The sequence below is a fragment of the Typha latifolia genome, chromosome 9 (genome assembly GCF_019914945.1).
Source record: "Typha latifolia isolate L0001 chromosome 9, TyphaL0001v2, whole genome shotgun sequence".
Classification (NCBI taxonomy): domain Eukaryota; kingdom Viridiplantae; phylum Streptophyta; class Magnoliopsida; order Poales; family Typhaceae; genus Typha; species Typha latifolia.
The window spans coordinates 7,356,441-7,377,749 of record NC_133094.1 but is presented as its reverse complement, the minus strand read 5'-3'; positions in this window follow the sequence as shown (position 1 = coordinate 7,377,749).

Below are 21,309 nucleotides of genomic sequence, written 5' to 3'. Positions count from 1 at the left end.
ACAAAAGACTACCAATCATGCTCCTATACAGTGTCTGATCAACACTTTGTCCTGAAATATCGTTACCTAGTTTGGTAGTTGTACTCATAGGAGTTCTAGCATGTTTTGCATTTTCTAAACCAAATTTAGCATACTTGGTTTGAGCGATAAATATCCCTCTTTCCAATTGAGTAATTTGAAGTCCCAAAAATAACTTCAACTCACCCATCATGCTCATCTCAAAATGACTATGCATGAGATCAGCAAACTCCTTAGCTAACGATTGACTCGTTACCCCGAAGACAATGTCATCCACATATATTTGTGCCACAAGTAAACTTCTGTTCGACCGTCTAATGAACAATGTCTTGTCCACTCCCCCTCGAGTGAACCCCGCATCCACTAAAAAAGTGGTCAACTTCTCATACCAAGCTCTTGGAGCTTGTTTTAGCCCGTAGAGGGCCTTTTTCAGTTTAAACACATGAGAAGGAAATTTTTGATCTTCGAACCCTTTCGGTTGTTCCACATAAACATCTTCATTCAGGGTACCATTCAAGAAAGCACTTTTAACATCCATTTGAAACAATTTAAATTTTAAGTGACAAGCAATAGCAAGCAGTATACGAATAGATTCTAATCTAGCAACAGGAGCAAATGTCTCATCAAAATCTATACCCTCAACCTGAGTATATCCCTGTGCTACGAGTCTAGCTTTATTTCGAACTATATTGCCATGTTCATCACTTTTATTCTTGTAAATCTATTTTGTTCCAATGACATTCACATTCTTAGGTCTAGGAACTAAATACCAAACATCATTCCTAGAAAATTGCTCTAATTCCTCATGCATAGCATTAACCCAAGAATTGTCTAACAATGCTTCCTTCACATTTTTAGGTTCAAAAGAAGATGTATAACAAGTAAATGATACCTCACTTTGGATTTGTCGTCTTGTCTTAATTGGTTCATTTACATCTCCAATCACTTGTGATTGTGGATGATCTGATTTCACTCTGGCAGATGATTCCGATACGTTGCAGTCATCTTTGTTTATTTCAATTTTGTCATCGTCCTGATTCTCAATTTCCAGATCAAGCTCCTTTCCTATTTCTTCGTCATATGTATCTGCAGAAACAGAAATAGGAGTAGCTTCAGTTAAATCAGTCGTGGATTCATCTATCATTACATTAGCAGATTCCATCATAGTAGAAGTGTTAAGATTAAATACTCTGTAGGCTCTGCTATTATTCGAATATCCTAAGAAGATGTCTTCGTTACTTCTAGTGTCAAATTTAGTCAAATATTCTCGATCACGCAAGATATAGCATTAACTACCAAAAACTCGAAAATATTTAACACTAGGTTTCTTACCTTTCTAGATTTCATATGCAGTCAATTTTGTACCTGGTCTTAGATAAACACGATTTATCACATGTACCGCTGTATTGACCGCCTCTGCCCAAAACCTTTGAGGAACCATTTTAGCATGAAGCATAACCTTAGCCATTTCCTGCACAACTCGGTTCTTTCTTTCCATAATCCCGTTCTGTTGTGGAGTTATAGGAGCTCCAAGACTTTTCGTTTTTGTTGGACCCATCAAGTCCATGTGAACTAATTGGAGCACACGGTCGATGATAGCTGCATTTACCTTCTTGTGTGAAATCCTAGTTTGTTTTCCAATTTGACACGAACCGCAAACCCTTTTTGACATTTCTTTCATCTTAGGTATTCCTCTTATCACTTCTTGTTTGGACAGAGTAAATAATTCCTTGTGATTCACATGTCCAAGACGTTGATGCCAAAGATCTACAATGTCGAAAGAGGCACTGTTACATTTCAGTTTATGTGACTTTCCAACAACATAGCAATTATCAGATGTTCTAGATCCATAACATATAACATTACCACCATGATCTAGAATAGTACAATCATTTTTGGAGAATTTTACCTCATAATCTTCATCACAAAATTGACTAATGCTCAAAAGATTTGCTTTCAAGCCCTTAACATAAATAACATTTTCAAGAATAGAAACACCTGGAATACTTACCTTTCCTTTACCTATTACCTTGGATGAATTACCATCTTCGTATGTCACAACTCCCCCTTCATGTTTTTCGAGATTAGAAAATAAGAATTTGTCGCTTGACATATGTCTTGAACAGCCACTGTCTAAATACCACAAGTCAGAATTTAAAGCTTTCAAAGCAGTATGTACAACATAACATTTCAAATCACTTTTCTTGACCCATATGGCCTTTGTTTTCATCCCATAAATAAAAGCACTTCTAGATTTTTGTAAAAGTTTGCAATGAGGTCGAATATGCCCTAGAATGCCGCAATGATAGTATGTCGGAACAAACCTTTTCTACTCACCTTTTGTCGAGGAGTGTGACTAGAGTTTACCTTTGGTACCGTCGAAGTTTCACTAGTTTGTAGATTCAACTTCAGTTTAGAAGCATTCATCCAAGATTGCTTTGTAAATGCGATTGATGGCTTCAGGTATTCTTCCTTTTGTATACCTGCAGAAACAAAGACAGTTTTATTATTATTTGAATTACCAGTGTATCCAACACCATACCTGTCTTTTCCAGAGATCTGAGCTTTTAGAATCTCATCAAGTTTGTTCTTCCCTTTTAGAAATGTCACTTCCTTATTCAATCGCTCTAGTTCAATTTCATCAGCCTTCATTTTATTTTTCGCATTGTCAAGTTATTCAGAAAGGTCTTTGACATGTTCAAGCTCCAATTTGTACTTCTCCTCAAATTGAATTCTTTCTGGTTCAATTACCTTGAGTCGTTGATGTAGTCTAAGATTGCTTTTCTTGAGTTTAAACGACTCCAGGTACAGGTCATTATATGCCTTTTGAATTTCATATTCATCTTCTTCAGCTGGTAACATATCCTGATCATCTGTACTACTAGTATCAATAACGGAATCAATATTAAGTAGAGAAGAGGCAAAAGCTACAAAGTTTTCTTCGTCTTTTCTAGAATCATCATCAGATTCATCTGAGTCATCCCAAGTAACTTTCATAGTAACCTTCTTCTTAAGGCGATTAGGGCATTCTTGTGCTATGTGACTAAAACCAGAATATTCAAAGCATCGAACTTTATTCTCAGAATTCTTAATTTTCTGTTTGACACCATTGTTGCTCACACCTGTGTTCAAACTTGCAGTACTCTTCTTTTTCACAAAGGCTTTGCTTTTCTCAAGTTTTTCAGCATTCAACTTGTTTGGCTTCCGAAAGAATTTATTGAACTTTTTAACGAACATGGCCAACATCTCAACATCTAAATCACCTTCATCATCAGACTCCTCTATACTTTGTTCAACTGTGGATAGGGCAATCCCTTTGGACTTCCTCGGTTTTGAAAGGCTGGACTCAAATGTTTGTAGATTTCCTACCAATTGTTCAACTTTCATAGAATCGATGTCCTTATTTTCCTCAATAGCTGTAACTTTTGCCTAAAACCTCTCTGGAAGAGACCTAAGGATTTTACGGACAATTCTGTTTTGAGGAATTTTCTCTCCTAGGTTGAAACTGGAGTTGACTATATCACTCAGCTTTGCATAGAACTCATCAAATGTCTCATTATCCTCCATACGTAGAGTTTCAAAACTAGTAGTCAACCTCTGAAGTTTAGAAAGTTTGACAGTCATAGTTCCTTCGTGAGTAGTTTCTAAGATCGTCCAAGCTTATTTTGCTATCTCACAAGTAAAAATTCTTCTAAATTCTTTCGAGGAAACACAACTAAAAATTGCATTTATTGCCTTGCTATTCCATCCAACTTTTTCATAGTCTGACCTATCCCATGACTCTATCGGTTTATCAGCAAGTTTATCATCCACCATGTATATTGGTGGACTCCAACCGTTCACAACGGCAAACCATACTCATTCATCTATAGACTTCAAGTAAGCTCTCATCCTAGCTTTCCAATATCCATAATTTGATCCATCTAGGATAGGAGGTCTAATAGATGATGGTCAATCTCTATGAAAATCCATGCCTATCTGATCTCTCTCAAAAGGTGAGAGAACCTGCTCTGATACCAATTGAAAAAACCCCTAGACACACGTATGTATCTAAACACTAGGCAATGATCTCGCTCGTTCACTTAAGTAAAATCCGTAGAAATATTAAAAACGAAAGCAGAGATGAACGCCAAGATTTTAACGTGGAAAAACCCAAACGGGAAAAAACCATGGATCCAAACTCGGATCAAAAACCAATCACTAAAATAGTAGCAGTTACAAGACTGACTCACAAAACAACTCGTCGATCCAAATGACTTTGTTCCTCTCAGTCTTGCTCGCTAGAACCCACGATTCACCGCTTCTCATGATTGAAGTCCAATCTTAGTAACCCTCGAGATTGATCTTTCGTCTAGATAGCCCTTAAGATGAAAGATTAACTTTTGTAGAGATAGGGTTTCATAATCCTTATATATGATCTTCAAGATAGAGCCAAATCCAAGTCTTATCCATACTACTCACAAATCCAAGTCTTATCCGTACTCACGAAAGTCCAATTTTATCAAACTTCGTTGGTGCGTTCGAACGGCATGACTTGAACTCAGGTGCGTTCGAACGGGCCCGAGTGCGTTCGAACGCGACAACTTGAATTCTTCAGTTGCGTTCGAACGCGTTTGTGAACGTAGCTCTCGGTCTGTGTGAACGCAGTACCCGCGTTCGAACGCGTTTGTGAACACGGCTCTCTATCTGTGTGAACGCAGTACCCGCGTTCGAACGCGTTTGTGAACGCGGCTCTTTGTCTGTGTGAACGCAGTACCCGCGTTCGAACGTGGTGTGAACTCGATGGTTTTTCTCCAATAATTTTGCAATTCTTCAAACCAGAGATATTCTAGACTTGTGTAAAGCTCATATATATGAAAAAATATACTTAGAATATTTTGTACACAATTGCCAACAAATAAAAACCTAACAATATGAATATCCCAGTCCACAATAATATACATTAAACCACTATATAATCTAGCAGAACCCACACAGGCCACAACAAACCATCAAGATACAACTAAAAGAACTAATATAAGAGTACACTATGATTCGACCTGTATTATACAATTCATCGTCTAATACAATAGAGTATAAATATCAAATACCGGTACAACTCAATTCCTATATAAACTATCATCTATACTGTCTCACATCTATAACTCACCTCATCATCGCTCTAAAATATCTTCTCAAGTTATCTGAAGTCGCTATCACATACCACGTATATGAGAGGGTTAGAAAAGAAATAAAGAGAGTCATGAGCAAAATGCTCGGTGAATAGACCTTACCCCGAATCAGTGATATCAAACAGAGAGTAAATCATATACTGGATAATATGAATCAGAAAGAGCATCATGTCATGAATGAGTATATTCCTCATAAAACATAAATGAAAAATATATAACATGTCATGTCATAACTGATAGAATATATAATCCTCGACAATGTATAAATAAATCTCCATGTCATACCATTATCATAAATCTCTCTCAAATATGACACATGATGCATACCGACCATGACCATGCTATGATATCAAATGCAACAATATATAATGCATATTGATCACTTGATAATCAGGTAACCAAATGATAATGAAATCATATGCATTTCTCAACATCACAATCATCAATCATCACCGACATCTCGGTATAATATCATCATACTAGACCACTATGCACAGTTAACACCCGGTACCCTGTCTCAACATTATGCCCGAAGGCTCAGAGCATACTCTACCATCCGCAACGAGTATCTCAAATATAATCATACCCTGCCATCCGCTAAGGCTATCAACATCCATCTAGACCGAGCACCCCACATAGTTGATAGAAACCTCATGAGGATAACTCGCCACATATGCTCTGGCGAACGGCATGTGTCTGATTGTCTATGCGCACAAACTCAACTAACCTCGAACATGAGCCACAAGATATTGCATATCAGTGACCATAATCATCACTCTATGCACCTCTAACCCTAGCACCTACTCGGGTATCCCCATGCTTTCTATCAACTATCCTATCAATCACATTTCATGCTTTCCTTCTAAATGACAGATCAAATGCATGTATCCAGTATGATAACAAGTCAATGCATAATAAGAATTTAGGTGGAATAGGAATCAAGAGAAAATGATGCAATGTAGTCTCCAACTGTATCGTCAACACATGCATACTCATGCTAATCTATTACATATATATTCATGCTACAGATCAACTCGGTAAACAATCATAACATTAGAATCATCTCTAATCATCTCTATATATATCACCAATGTACTCATATCCCAAATCAGCATAATCAAATGCATGATAAAATATGCTCGACTATAATCATCAATAGGTAAAGTCATATAATCATGTTGGAGGCCAAAACATGCATGTACATAATATATAATATAACTTAATTTGAGAAAGGCGTCTAGGGGATAAGACTACTCACCACCACTGCAAATACCAAACAACCACTCGTTCACGTTGCTACGACAATGATCAAGCCTCGATAGCTAAGTCCATAGGATCCTGAACAGGGGGCGGTCGGAATCTGAAATTGTTTAAGTAGTATGATGTTAGCCGTTTATCTGATTAAAATCCATTCATATAATATATGATGATTTAGAAGGTTTTAGAATTTCTAGTTATCTTTATAACTTGTTAGATTTTTAATTACAGATAAAAATAAAAATAAAAATATAGATGAAAACCTAACTATAATTATATCTTGATTAATTAGAGATTACTTTATAAAATAATAAATAAATACATAAGCCTATGTATCTCATTTGTTACAAAAATAATAATGTATAAGACGTTAATAGAATTACTTAAAATGTATATCATAAGAATATTAGAATATAAATCTAATAATTATAATTTACAAATCTATCTATTAATCTAATATACATATAAGTAAATAAATAAATAAATATAAGTATTATCTATATTTATGTGTAATAGTTTATAACCTAATTAATCATTAATTAATTATAATTAACAATAATCATATTGATGAATATATATTATTATTAAAATAAATAATGTCTAAATTTCTTTGTATTAATTAAAATAGAAATACTTAAACAAATAAAAAATACCAAAATAATGATTACTAGTACTAGTGCTTGGCTTGGTCCAACACTAGCCTGCTATAGTGCTGGGCCGAGCCCAGCACTATTGTAGAAAGACAAGAAGAGAAGAAGCAGCTGAGAAAGAAGAAGAAGAAGAAAGGAACAAGAAAGAAAGAAGAAGAAGAAGAGAAGAGAAGAGAAGAGAAGAAGAAAAGAAAGAGAGGAGGGGAGGGAACTACGGAACTGGGCCGGCGGGGAGGGCACCGGCCGTTGCTGGCTAGCCAATGGCCGGCCTCTCGCTGGCGGCTCGATTCCGACGGGCCCGAGCTCGGGTGTGAGCGAGAGAGAGAGAGAGAGAGAGAGAGAGAGAGAGAGAGAGAGAGAGGCGGTGTGGGGGGTCTTAGCGGTGGTTGCGGCGACGCTGGGGCCCGCCGCGGCCAGCTGGCCGCAGTCGGTTGGCTGCGGCGATGCGAGGGGGGCGTGGCACGCTCCCCTCCTACCACTACATGGCACGAGGCCGGCTACACTATGGTCGGCCATGTCGTGCCATGCAACTAGTATTCTTTTTTTATTTTTTTTTATTTTTTTTTTGGGGGATTGGGTTGTTACATTTTCCTTCCCCCCTTAAAAAAAAAATTTCGACCCCGAAATTTAAATCACACAGGTATTGTAAGAAAATCCACATATCTATTTCGACTACTTTCTAATCAAATTGACAACTATCTAATCTCACTTTTTCATATCAATAACTCATACTTCATTTACTAACTTACTCACTAACTCTTAACATTACACAACCCCTAGTAACTCCCATACAAAACTAAAATTTCTAGATCTAAATGAGTCAGGTAATTATACCATATCTATAAACATCAATAATACGATTGGTCTGCAAAGAAGCGTACATTCATTCTACTATATAAAAAGTGTTGTCATCTATTAAGTAAATCATATGCTACTCCAAAATATCTCAAGCTATCCCAATTTTATCACTTTTCCTCCTAACTACCACAATACACATCGTAATGCCATAATCACCTATGATAATACTATACAACCTATTTAAATAAATTACCTCCAATCTACTGAATTAATACTCCGATTCCAAACATACTCAATGGATTATCCCTCAATACTATCACTAAATACCAAGTAGAATGGTAAATACAAGTTATTTCAAAAACATCTGAAATACTTAACTCATGCTTCTCTTCCTAAACAAATAATCTCACTAATCTAAACATACTCAGCATCATCCGATATCCTCATAAAATTTAGGCGATAGCACAAGCTCTCTTATTTAAAGTGCACTGCTCATATGATTAAACTATTATACAAATTACTAGATAAATCAATATAAGAGATCATACATATCCATATAAGAATGCAGTATCAACGTGTATTCATAATACATTCTTCAGAATAACATACAGTGCATCAAATCCAACCTATCAATGTAAATCCTAATGCAATCTCAACCGAAATTTATATCCTCTCCTAATTCTCCACATTATCTTCCTTCTTAATCTGCAATATCTAAAAGGATAAATCCAAACTATCTCAAGAAACATACATGATAAACTTTATAATGATCTTTCTATCAATCATTTTATGTATCCAAACTATTCATTCCTCGATTCACATAATTTCATTTTGATCATTATCTATTTAATTACTATCACTACTAATATATCCACCAAAATATTACTTAATGATAATGATATTCAGATCTAGAGACTATCTACTTAGTTCTACGAAGTAATCCAATAATCTCTTCAATATCTCGACAGATATAATATTCAATTCATAATATTAATCCATTGCCACACAAATATTTACTAATCCATCATACTTGATCTTTAAGAATACATAAACACATCTTAAACAAATCCACAAAATCATTGTACATGAACTAAAGCTATTAAGATTAATCTCCCGAATTGATAATGCTATTATGATCTGCTAATAACTAACTGACCCCTACAGATTCATATAGATCAGAAGACATCCAAAAATATAGATAACAACCTTCTCGCAATTGCAATTCATTAGAAGATCAAATTTCCACAACTATAATGGAACCAATCATGAAATCATTATCTCCCAACCAAGTATCTTTATTTTTTAAGACTCAAATGTAAACCTATAAGTCTTTACAATCATTAAGATCAACCTCATCATTCTAAAAGGCTCGTTCAATAATCTCCAGTAATAATCGAATAGGTAAGCCAACGGTTAAACAAATGCTAATATAATCACTTCTCTATACATCATTAACCGTTCATCATCTAGCAGTATAATAAACATCCATCGATATACTGTATATGAAATATCATAGTCCTCTATATTCTTTTCATTGCTGTCCTATGAAGCAATTAGTTCAACTTCCAAATCATCTCTTAGTCATAACAAATAATCAAGTCTATAGGCTCTATGAATAACTCTATCAAATTATCTCTCTAATTAGTATCATCAAAACAACTAACATGTCAAAACACATAATATCTCAATTTAACATCTATACCAATATATCTCATCCCTAATTAAATCACTTAAACCTCATATTTCTTCAAGAGTCTCAATTTAATATTCTATCACATCCTCTATACAAAGTCCACTATATATACTGCACAATTTAATCGTATAGTATCATCAACATCCTTCTATAACATCATTAATATCACCTAATAATTATAATAAAATAAGTCTGTATACTTGTAATTAAAATTCATCACCCAACATACACGATCTTCAGGCTATAATATTCTTATCCTCTAAATCAATTTTCAAAACTAAACTAATAACCATAATATATTTTCACTGTCATACAAGATATATCATGAGACTATCAACTTTAGCAACTATCATCACCCTATATAATTCTTTTCATTATCATTCTTTCTATCTAATCAAATTCACACAATTAGCAACTTCTAAACTAAACCTACTATCATGTCATCCAGAAAGATATACATTACTTCTCAATTATTGACATCACTCACAAACGATGACATGATAGTACGGGAGTAATGTATATCTTTCTCAATTCTCCATATCATATTTCCTATACCCATTACCCTATTTGGTAATCAACTCAAAGATTTAAACGAGACGTTAGTCCTCTAACAATATTGTTAGCTACACATATCCCTACTAAATCACCCATCTTATCGATACAATCAAAATTTCATACCTACTAACACAAATATCTTGCAAACATAATTTATCATACTGGTCATCCGAAAATTATTTTCTTTATACAATCTACAATCATCTATATCACAACACATAATTTCTTTTCCACTATACAAAACCATCATATGTCTTACTCATCCATCCACAATCCATAATTATAACTTTCATAAAAATTAGAATAGTCTCTCTGCACATATACCTTTTATATCAACCTCCTAATCTCACATATATCCATAAAAGATCAAAAATCCAAAAATATGTTATGTCTACTCAGAATAACTTCAAATATACTGATAATAATCCTTCTATACAAAATACATATCTCCACATATTTACAAATTTCCACACTTTATCATCACATAAGAACAAGTCTATATATCCAATATTAGGCTCCACAGACTATAACACCTCAATATCAATAATATCAATGCATTATTTAGTAATATTTTTTCTTATCCATTAATCGTTCAAATAAATTATCAATATACTAATATCACAAATTATTTTTATCAATATCGTCAGAGTATCAAAACTTAAAAATCTCAATATCACAATCTAGATTTCTATCTCAACCAATTAATTATCAAACTCATCGAGATAGACTACTAGCGTAACCCTAAACCAAATCGACAACTACTATACTTGATGGTTTGCTAGATCATCCTTAAACCTAGGCTTTGATACCACCTGAACTGTAATGCCCACGCCCACGCGCCCACACGGCACGCACGGCGCACGCGACAGGTCGGGCGGGGCCCATCACACACCGATACTCTCCTGTATACATACAATCATGACATCATCAAATACTACCTACTAACATATCCATGATCACATAACCCCTCACCAATTAAATCATATTATTAACCAATTAAACCTATTAACATATAAATATCCCAGTCCACAATAATATACATTAAACCACTACATAATCTGGCAGGACCCACACAGGCCACAACAAACCATCAAGATACAACTAAAACGACTAATATAAGAGTACACTATGATTCGACCTGTATTATACAATTCATCGTCTAATACAACAGAGTACAAATATCAAATACTAGTACAACTCAATTTCTATATAAACTATCATCTATACCGTCTCGCATCTATATCTCACCTCATCATCGCTCTAAAATATCTTCTCAAGTTATCTCAAATCGTTATCACATACCACGTATCTGAGAGGGTTAGAAAAGAAATAAAGAGAGTCATGAGAAAAATGCTTAGTGAATAGACCTTACCCCGAATCAGTGATGTCAAACAGAGAGTAAATCATGTACTGGATAATATGAATCAGAAAGTGCATCATGTCATGAATGAGTATATGAATGTTCCTCAATAACACATAAATGAAAAATAGATAACATGTCATGTCATAATTGATAGAATATATAATCATCGATAATGTATAAATAAATCTCCATGTCATACCTTTATCATAACTCTCTCTCAAATATGACACATGATGCATGCCGACCATGACCATGCTATGATATCAAATGAAACAATATATAATGCATATTGATCACTCGATAATCAGGTAACCAAATGATAATAAAAATCATATGCATTTCTCAACATCACAATCATCAATCATCACGGACATCTCGGTATAATATCATCATACTAGACCACTATGCACAATCAACACCCGGTACTCGGTCTCAACATTATGCCCGAAGGCTCAGAGCATACTCTGCCATCCGCAACGAGTATCTCAAATATAATCATACCCTGCCATCCGCTAAGGCTATCAACATCCATCTAGACCGGGCACCCCACATAGTTGATAGAAACCTCGTGAGGATAACTCGCCACATATGCCCTAGCGAACGGCATGTGTCCGATTGTCTGTGCGCACAGACTCAATTGACCTCGGACATGGGCCACGAGATATCGCATATCAGCGACCATAATCATCACTCCAGGCACCCCCTAACCCTGGCACCTACTCGGGTATCTCCATGCTTTCTATCAACTATCCTATAAATCACATTTCATGCTTTCTTTCTAAATGACAGATCTAATGCATATATTTAATACGATAACAAGTCAATGCATAACAAGAATTTAGGTGGAATAGGAATCAAGAGAAAATGATGCAATATAGTCTCCAACTATATCGTCAACACATGCATACTCATGCTAATCTATTATATGCATACTCATGCTACAGATCAACTCGGTAAACAATCATAACAATAGAATCATCTCTAATCATCTTTATATATATCACCAATGTACTCATATCCCAGATCAGCATAATCAAATGCATGATAAAATATGCTCGATTGTAATCATCAATAGATAAAGTCATATAATCATGCTGGAGGCCAAAACATGCATGTACAAAATATATAATATAACCTAATTTGAGAAAGGCATCTAGGGGATAAGACTACTCACCACCACTGCAAATACCAAACAACCACTCGTCCACGTTGCTACGACAATGATCAAGCCTCGATAGCTAAGTCCACGGGATCCTAAATAGGGGGGGTTGGAATCTGAAATTATTTAAATAGTATGATGTTAGCCGTTTATCTGATTAAAATTTGTTCATATAATATATGATGATTTAGAAGGTTTTAGAATTTCTAGTTATCTTTATAACCAGTTAGATTTTTAATTACAGATAAAAATAAAAATAAAAATATAGATGAAAACCTAACTATAATTATATCTTGATTAATTAGAGATTACTTTATAAAATAATAAATAAATACATAAGCCTATGTATTTTATTTGTTACAAAAATAATAATGTATAAGACATTAATAGAATTACTTAAAATTTATATCATAAGAATATTAGAATATAAATCTAATAATTATAATTTACAAATCTATCTATTAATCTAATATACATATAAGTAAATAAATAAATAAATATAAGTATTACCTATATTTATGTGTAATAGTTTATAACCTAATTAATCATTAATTAATTATAATTAACAATAATCATATTGATGAATATATATTATTATTAAAATAAATTATGTCTAAATTTCTTTGTATTAATTAAAATAGAAATACTTAAACAAATAAAAAAAATACCAAAATAATGATTACTAGTACTAGTGCTGGGCTTGGTCCAGCACTAGCCTGCTATAGTGCTGGGCCAAGCCCAGCACTGTTGCAGAAAGACAAGAAGAGAAGAAGCAGCTGAGGAAGAAGAAGAAGAAAGAAAGAAGGAAGAAGAAGAAGAGAAGAGAAGAGAAGAAGAAAAGAAAGAGAGGAGGGGAGGGAACTGCGGAACCGGGCCGGTGGGGAGGGCACCGGCCGCTGCTGGCCAGCCAGCGGCCGGCCTCTCACCGGCGGCTCAATTCCAATGGGCCCGAGCTCGGGTGTGAGCGAAAGAGAGAGAGAGAGGAAGAGAGAGAGAGAGAGAGAGAGGAAGAGAGAGAGAGATAGAGACCAAGAGAGAGAGCGAGAGAAAGAGAGATGTAGAGGGAGAAAGAGAGGCAGTAGGGGGGGGGTCTTGGCGGTGGCTGCGGTAGCGCTGACCGCAGCCGGTTGGCTGCGGTGACATTACGGGAGTGTGGCACGCTCCCCTCCTACCACTGCATGGCACGAGGCCGGCTACACTGTGGTCGGCCACGTCGTGCCATGCAACTAGTGTTTTTTTTTTTTTTTTTTTTTTGGGATTGGGTTATTATAGATATGATTATAAAATCCAATACAAGAAAGGATTAAAAAATTGATAAGCTCTGATACCACTTGATAGGCTCTAATACCCAATTGATGGGCTCTCTGTAAATCCAAAGGTTTTGTAAATAGATCACCCAACTGTTTCTCCGTCTCAACATGTTCTAGTGCTATTGTTTTGTCTTCAACTAACTCGCGTATAAAATGATGTCGGATATCAATATGCTTTGTACATGAGTGTTGAACAGGAATTTTTGAAATATTAATAGCACTCATGTTGTCACAATAAAGCACTATAGTATCTTGTTCAATGCCGCAATCTTTGACCATCTGTTTCATCCATAGTAACTGAGAACAACTTCCCGCTGCAATGTACTCAGCCTCCGCAGTAGATAAAGATATCGAGTTTTGTTTCTTACTGTGCCAAGCAACTAGATTGTTTCCAATATAAAAACATCCACCAGAGGTACTCTTTCTATCATCACATGAACTTGCCCAATCAGAATCCGTGTATCCAGATATGATAGCTCCCGAGTCATACGTAAACCAGATACCTAAGTCAACTGTGCCACCGACATATTTTATGATACGTTTCACAGCAAACAAATGTGTCTCCTTAGGTTCAGACTGAAACCTAGCACACACACCGACACTAATTGCAATGTCTGGTCTACTAGCAGTTAAGTACAAAAGACTACCAATCATGCTCCTATACAGTGTTTGATCGACACTTTTTCATGAAATATCCTTACCTAATTTGGCAGTTGTACTCATAGGAGTTCTAGCATGTTTTGCATTTTCTAAACTGAATTTAGTCACAAGATCCTTAACATACTTGGTTTGAGCGATAAATATCCCTCTTTCCAACTGAGTAATTTGAAGTCCCAAAAAGAACTTCAACTCACCCATCATGCTCATCTCAAAATGACTATGCATAAGATCTGCAAACTCCTTAGCTAATAATCGACTCGTTGCCTCGAAGACAATGTCATCCACATATATTTGTGCCACAACTAAACTCTTGTTTGACCGTCTAATGAACAATGTCTTGTCCACTCCCCCTCAAGTGAACCCCGCATCCACTAAAAAATGATACGATCACACCTTTGGCTATGGAGCTCTGATACCAGATTGATACGATCTTCTCTTTGGGGCTAAGGCTCTGATACCACCTTGATACGATCTGGCACGGAACTTTGAAATTAGATCCCAAAATATGCTGTCGTTGGATCGACGTGAGATTTTGATATGTTGTAGCCTCGTAAAAGATCTTTCCAACAAATCTAGTTACAGGCGAATCGGAGTTGAGGATCTCGAGATATCGTTCGTTTAGTGGACGAACATCAGGATGCTCTATTTTGGATTCGTGGATGGAGGCACGAGATCCTAGGTAATGGTGGATGGTGGTGGACCGGCGTTAATGTGGTGGTACCGGTGAAAAGTGATGGTGGAAGGGTTGTGGTTGATGGAAGGATTAGGGCAAGTGTGGGATAGATTGGACGAAGGGGGAGAAGGGGGAGAAGAGGGCCACCCCTAAGGGACTAGGGTGATTAGCCGGACGAGGGAGGTTAGAAGCGGTGTCGCCGGGGATTGAGAGAACGGGAGCGAAGAAGACGAAGGAGGCAAGGCAAAACTCAATCTCAATAATCAATAATAATCTTGGTTGCCCTACACATCCTTTTATAGGCTAACCAACAACTCACATTAACCCTAAAACACAATTTTTGCCGACCGCGTTCGAACTCGCCCGACCGCGTTCGAACGCACCGAATTAGCTCTTCTGGATTTGCGAACGCGATGCAGGCGTTCGAACGCGTGATCGAACGCGCCTGTCGGTATTTGCGAACGCGATGCAGGCATTCACAGTGCGTTCGAACGCACAGTACATTCTCTTCACCACGTTCACAACCCCTTTCACAAACCGCATTCGAACTCACTCCACCCGCATTCGAACGCGACTTAAAGAAAACTTATTTTAATGGAAATTAAACACTAAAACATGAAGCAAAAACACTCCTAAAGTGAATCCATGCTCGAGACGACGTCGGTGAAGTCCGTATCGTATCAAAAAAGTGGTCAACTTCTCATACCAAGCTTTTGGAGCTTGTTTTAGCCCGTAGAGAGCCTTTTTCAGTTTAAACACATGAGAAGGAAATTTTTGATCTTCGAACCTTTTGGTTGTTCCACATAAACATCTTCATTCAGAGTACCATTTAAGAAAGCACTTTTAACATCCATTTGAAACAATTTAAACTTTAAGTGACAAGCAATAGCAAGCAGTATACAAATAGATTCTAATCTAGCAACAGGAGCAAATGTCTCATCAAAATCTATACCCTCAACCTGAGTATATCCCTGTGCTACGAGTCTAGCTTTATTTCGAACTATATTGCCATGTTCATCACTTTTATTCTTGTAAATCCATTTTGTTCCAATGACGTTCACATTCTTAGGTCTAGGAACTAAATACCAAACATCATTCCTAGAAAATTGCTCTAATTCCTAATGCATAGCATTAACCTAAGAATCGTCTAATAATGCTTCCTTCACATTTTTAGGTTCAAAAGAAGATGTATAACAAGTAAATGATACCTCACTTTGGATTTGTCGTCTTGTCTTAATTGGTTCATTCACGTCTCCGATCACTTGTGACAGTGGATGATTTGATTTCACTCTGGCAGATGGTTTCGGTATGTTGCAGTCATCTTTGTTCATTTCAACTTTTTCCTCATCCTGATTCTCAATTTCTAGATCAAGCTTCTTTCCTATTTCTTCGTCATATGTATCTGCAGAAACAGAAATAGGAGTAGCTTCAGTTAAATCAATCGTGGATTCATCTATCATAACATTAGCAGATTACATAACAGTAGAAGTGTCAAGATTAAATACTCTGTAGGCTCTACTATTATTCGAATACCCCAAGAAGATGCCTTCGCTACTTCTAGTGTCAAATTTAGTCAAATATTCTCGATCATGTAAGATATAACATTTACTACCAAAAACTCGAAAATATTTAACACTAAGTTTTTTACCTTTCCAAATTTCATAAGCAGTCATTTTTTTACCTGGTCTTGGATAAACACGATTTATCACATGTACCGCTGTATTGACCGCCTCCGCCCAAAACCTTTGAGTAACTTTTTTAGCGTGAAGCATAATCCTAGCCATTTCCTGCACAACTCGGTTCTTTCTTTCAACAATCCCGTTCTGTTGTGGAGTTATAGGAGCTGAAAACTCATGTTGAATACCAAGAGAATCGCAAAATATAGAAAAAATTTCATTTGCAAATTCTCTACCATGATAAGAACGAATCCTAACTAGGGTTGTAGATTTTTCATTCTGCAATTTTAAGCATAGTGATTTAAAAACTTCAAAGGTTTCAGACTTCTCACGTAGAAAGACAACCCAGGTATATCTGGAGTAATCATCGATCATTAAGAATATATAACGTTTACCTCCAAGACTTTCCATTTTTGTTGGACCCATCAAGTCCATGTGAACTAATTGAAGCACATGGTCGGTGGTAGTTGCATTTACCTTCTTGTGTAAGATCCGAATTTGTTTTCCAATTTGACACAAACTGCACACTCTTTTTGACATTTCTTTCATCTTAGGTATTCCTCTTACCACTTCTTGTTTGGATAGAGTAAATAATTCCTTGTGATTCACATGTCCAAGACGTTGATGCCAAAAATCTGCAATGTCGAAAGAGTCACTATTACATTTCAGTTTATGTGACGTTCCAACAACATAGCAATTATCAGATGTTCTAGATCCATAACATATAACATTACCACCATGATCTAGAGTAGTACAATCATTTTTGGAGAATTTTACCTCATAATCTTCATCACAAAATTGACTGATACTCAGAAGATTTGCTTTCAAGCCCATAACATAAAGAACATTTTCAAGAATAGGAACCCCCGGAGAACTTACCTTTCCTTTACCTATTACCTTGGATGAATTACCATCTCCGAATGTCACAACTCCCCCTTCATGTTTTTCAAGATTAGAAAATAACGACTTGTCACCCAACATATGTCTTGAACAGTCACTGTCTAAATACCACAAATCAGAATTTAAAACTTTCAAGGTTGTATGCACAACATAACATTTCAAATCACTTTTCTTGACCCATATGGCCTTTGTTTTCATCCCATAAATAAAAGCAGTTCTAGGTTTTTACAAAAAATTGCAATGAGGTCGAATATGCCCTAGAATGCCGCAATGATAGCATGTCGGGACAAACCCTTTTCTACTCACCTTTTGTCAAGGAGTGTGACTAAAGTTTACCTTTGGTGCCATTGATGATTCACTAGTTTGTAGATTCACTTCAGTTTAGAAGCATTCATCCAGGATTGCTTTGTAAATGCGGTTGATAACTTTAGATATTCTTCCTTTTGTATATGTGCAAAAACGAAGACAGTTTTATTATTATTTGAATTACTAGTGTATCCAACACCATACTTGTCTTTTCCAGAGATCTAAGCCTTTAGAATCTCGTCAAGTTTGTTCTTCCCTTTTAGAAATGTCACTTCCTTATTCAGTCACTCTAGTTCAATTACATCAGCCTTCATTTTATTTTTTGCATTGTCAAGTTGTTCAGAAAGGTCTTTGACACGTTCAAGTCCAATTTGTACTTCTCCTCAAATTGAATTCTTTCAAGTTCGATTACCTTGAGTCGTTGAAGTAGTCTAAGATTGCTTTTCTTGAGCTTAAACGACTCCAGGTATAGGTCATTATATGCCTTTTGAATTTCAGATTCATCTTCCTCAGCTGGTAACATATCTTGATCATCCGTACTATCAGTATCAACAACAAAATCGATATTAAGTAGAGAAGAGGCAAAAGCAACAAAGTTTTTTTCGTCTTTTCCAGAATCATCATCAGATTAATTTGAGTCATCCCAAGTTACTTTCATAGCTTTACCCTTCTTCTTAAGGCGATTAGGGCATTCTTGTGCTATGTGTCCAAAACCAGAACATTCAAAACATCGAACTTTATTCTCAGAATTCTTATTTTTCTGTTTGACACTGTTGTTGCTCACACCTATATTCGAACTCGCAATATTCTTCTTTTTCACAAAGGCTTTGCTTTTCGAACGGGCCCGAGTGTGTTCGAACGCGACTGCTTGAATTCTTCAGATTGCGTTCGAACGCCTTTATGAACGCAGCTCTCGGTTTGTGTGAACGCAGTACCCGCGTTTGAACACGTTTGTGAACGCGGCTCTCTGTCTGTGTGAACGCAGTACCCGTGTTCGAACGCATTTGTGAACGCGGTGTGAACTCAACGGCTTTTCTCCAATAATCTTGCAATTCTTCAAACCAAAGATATTCTAGACTTGTGTAAAGCTCATATACATGAATAAATACACTTAGAATATTTTGTACACAATTGCCAACAAATAAAAACCTAACATGTAGGATATAGAGCACGAACATCCGTCTGTATCTCCTCTCGCAGCCCTGAAATGAATGTGCTCATCAATGTTGGTTCGAGCCAAGGTGGCTCACAATGACTACTAACTCTTTCAAATTCTTCTTGGTACTCCAATATGATCATCCTCTAAACCATCTTGCTTAATGTGGTAGCAAAATCTTCATATATTGCTGTATCAAATCTACGTGTAATCCTCCTCCAAAAATCAGCCCAACTAGTAAATCCTCCACCACGAATCACCAATCGATACCAATGCAATGTCGTTCCTTGGAAGTGAAAGGTTACCATTTGGACCTTTGCGTCCTCCGCTGTCTCTTGACAATCAAAGTATTGTTCAACTTAAAACACCCAATTCATTGGATCACCGCCTTGGAATTTTGGAAAGTCCAAATGTGCGGTTCTACCCCGAATAGCATTGTCGGGTTCGCGAAAGATTCTTGTTTCAGGTTTGAACATTTGTGCTTGTTGATCTCCTTCTCTAAATCCTCGAGCACGTCCATCACCATCTCCGAAGGGATCAACCTCATCCTCAAAGTGCCAATCCTCATCATCAATAAAGCGTACCGGTGCTGCACACTTCTCGGGTTTCAGCATCGCAGGTCTTAAGTTTTGTAATGGAGGTGGGGGATGATGTGTAGGCATAGATAAAAGAGGATCATTGACACTAACATGTCGCACCTAGACCTGTGGGATATCGGTTCGGTGTGGTCCCACTGCTTGTCCTTCTTGAGGTACCGATCGTCATCGAGGAGACGACGAAGCCGATCGGTTCATGACATATTCCTTTAAAGCATTATGATCATTCTGCATTATGTCAACTCTATGCAGCAATGTTTGGAACATGCCCCTAAGTTCATCCGCCAAGCCCATATTCATAACTATGGACGTTGGTTGACTTAGTCCTGCCGTGGTCACTCTAAAGGAATTGGCCTCACGATTAGGGTTATCGTGGGTTGAGTCTTCCCTTGTCAGTGTGCTCTCCATTGGTCTCCTTATCGACGTCATCTTCCTTATTTCAACCATTAATGGAAGTCTGAGGTTCGCCTAGCTCTGTTACCGATGATAGGTTCTACGCTACCAAAAGATATGCTATGATACCAATGATAGGTTACGGAACAATTTCTTTAAGATCTGAATTTATTGTACGAAGCTGTCTGCGCAACCAATAGAAAATATTTACAAAATATTCTCCCATAGTTAGAAAATTACAAAACAAAATGGAATCGATCTGTGACTCCTTGATCTACACTTTTCCTATTTATGCTCTTCACAGATTCAAAAAGAAACTAGGATGAAAGTATAATTTAGTGCGGATGATGGTGGTGGTGACGGGTGGAGTGGATGTTAGGGTTATGAATGATAATAAAGGTGAGGGTGGATGGTTGATGTTGTTTAAGGGATTAAGACAAAGGGAAAGAAGTGATCGAGATCTCAAAGAAGAGGGTGGACTCGACAAATAAGGGAGATTAGAAGTTAGGAGAGACCTTGCCAACGGTAGAGGTGGTAGGTTTGTGAAGAGCAAGGAGGGAGATTAGGGTAGGGAGAATAGAAAGAAGATAGGAGGTAAAAAAATCAATAATCCAATAGCATAATGATTTTGGCTGCCATCCACAGCTTTATAGAAGCTAGCCAACAAGCCAAAATATAATTATTAATCCTAATTCTTGAAGATTCCCTCTAATCGTGTTTGAACGCACCTGATTGCGTTCGAAAGCACAAAGGATGTTCTGTGTATGTGCGAACGCGATGCATGCGTTCGAACGCGGGGTTCAAACGCGCCCGACCGCATTCGAACGCACATTTTGCTTTCTCTATTTTTGTGAACCTAATGTAAGCGTTCGCAAGGGCTTTCGAACGTGACCCCTTTCGCGTTCAAACATGAACTACAGGAATTTTATTTTAATAAAAATAAATAACTAATGCAATAAGAAAAGACCACAACTA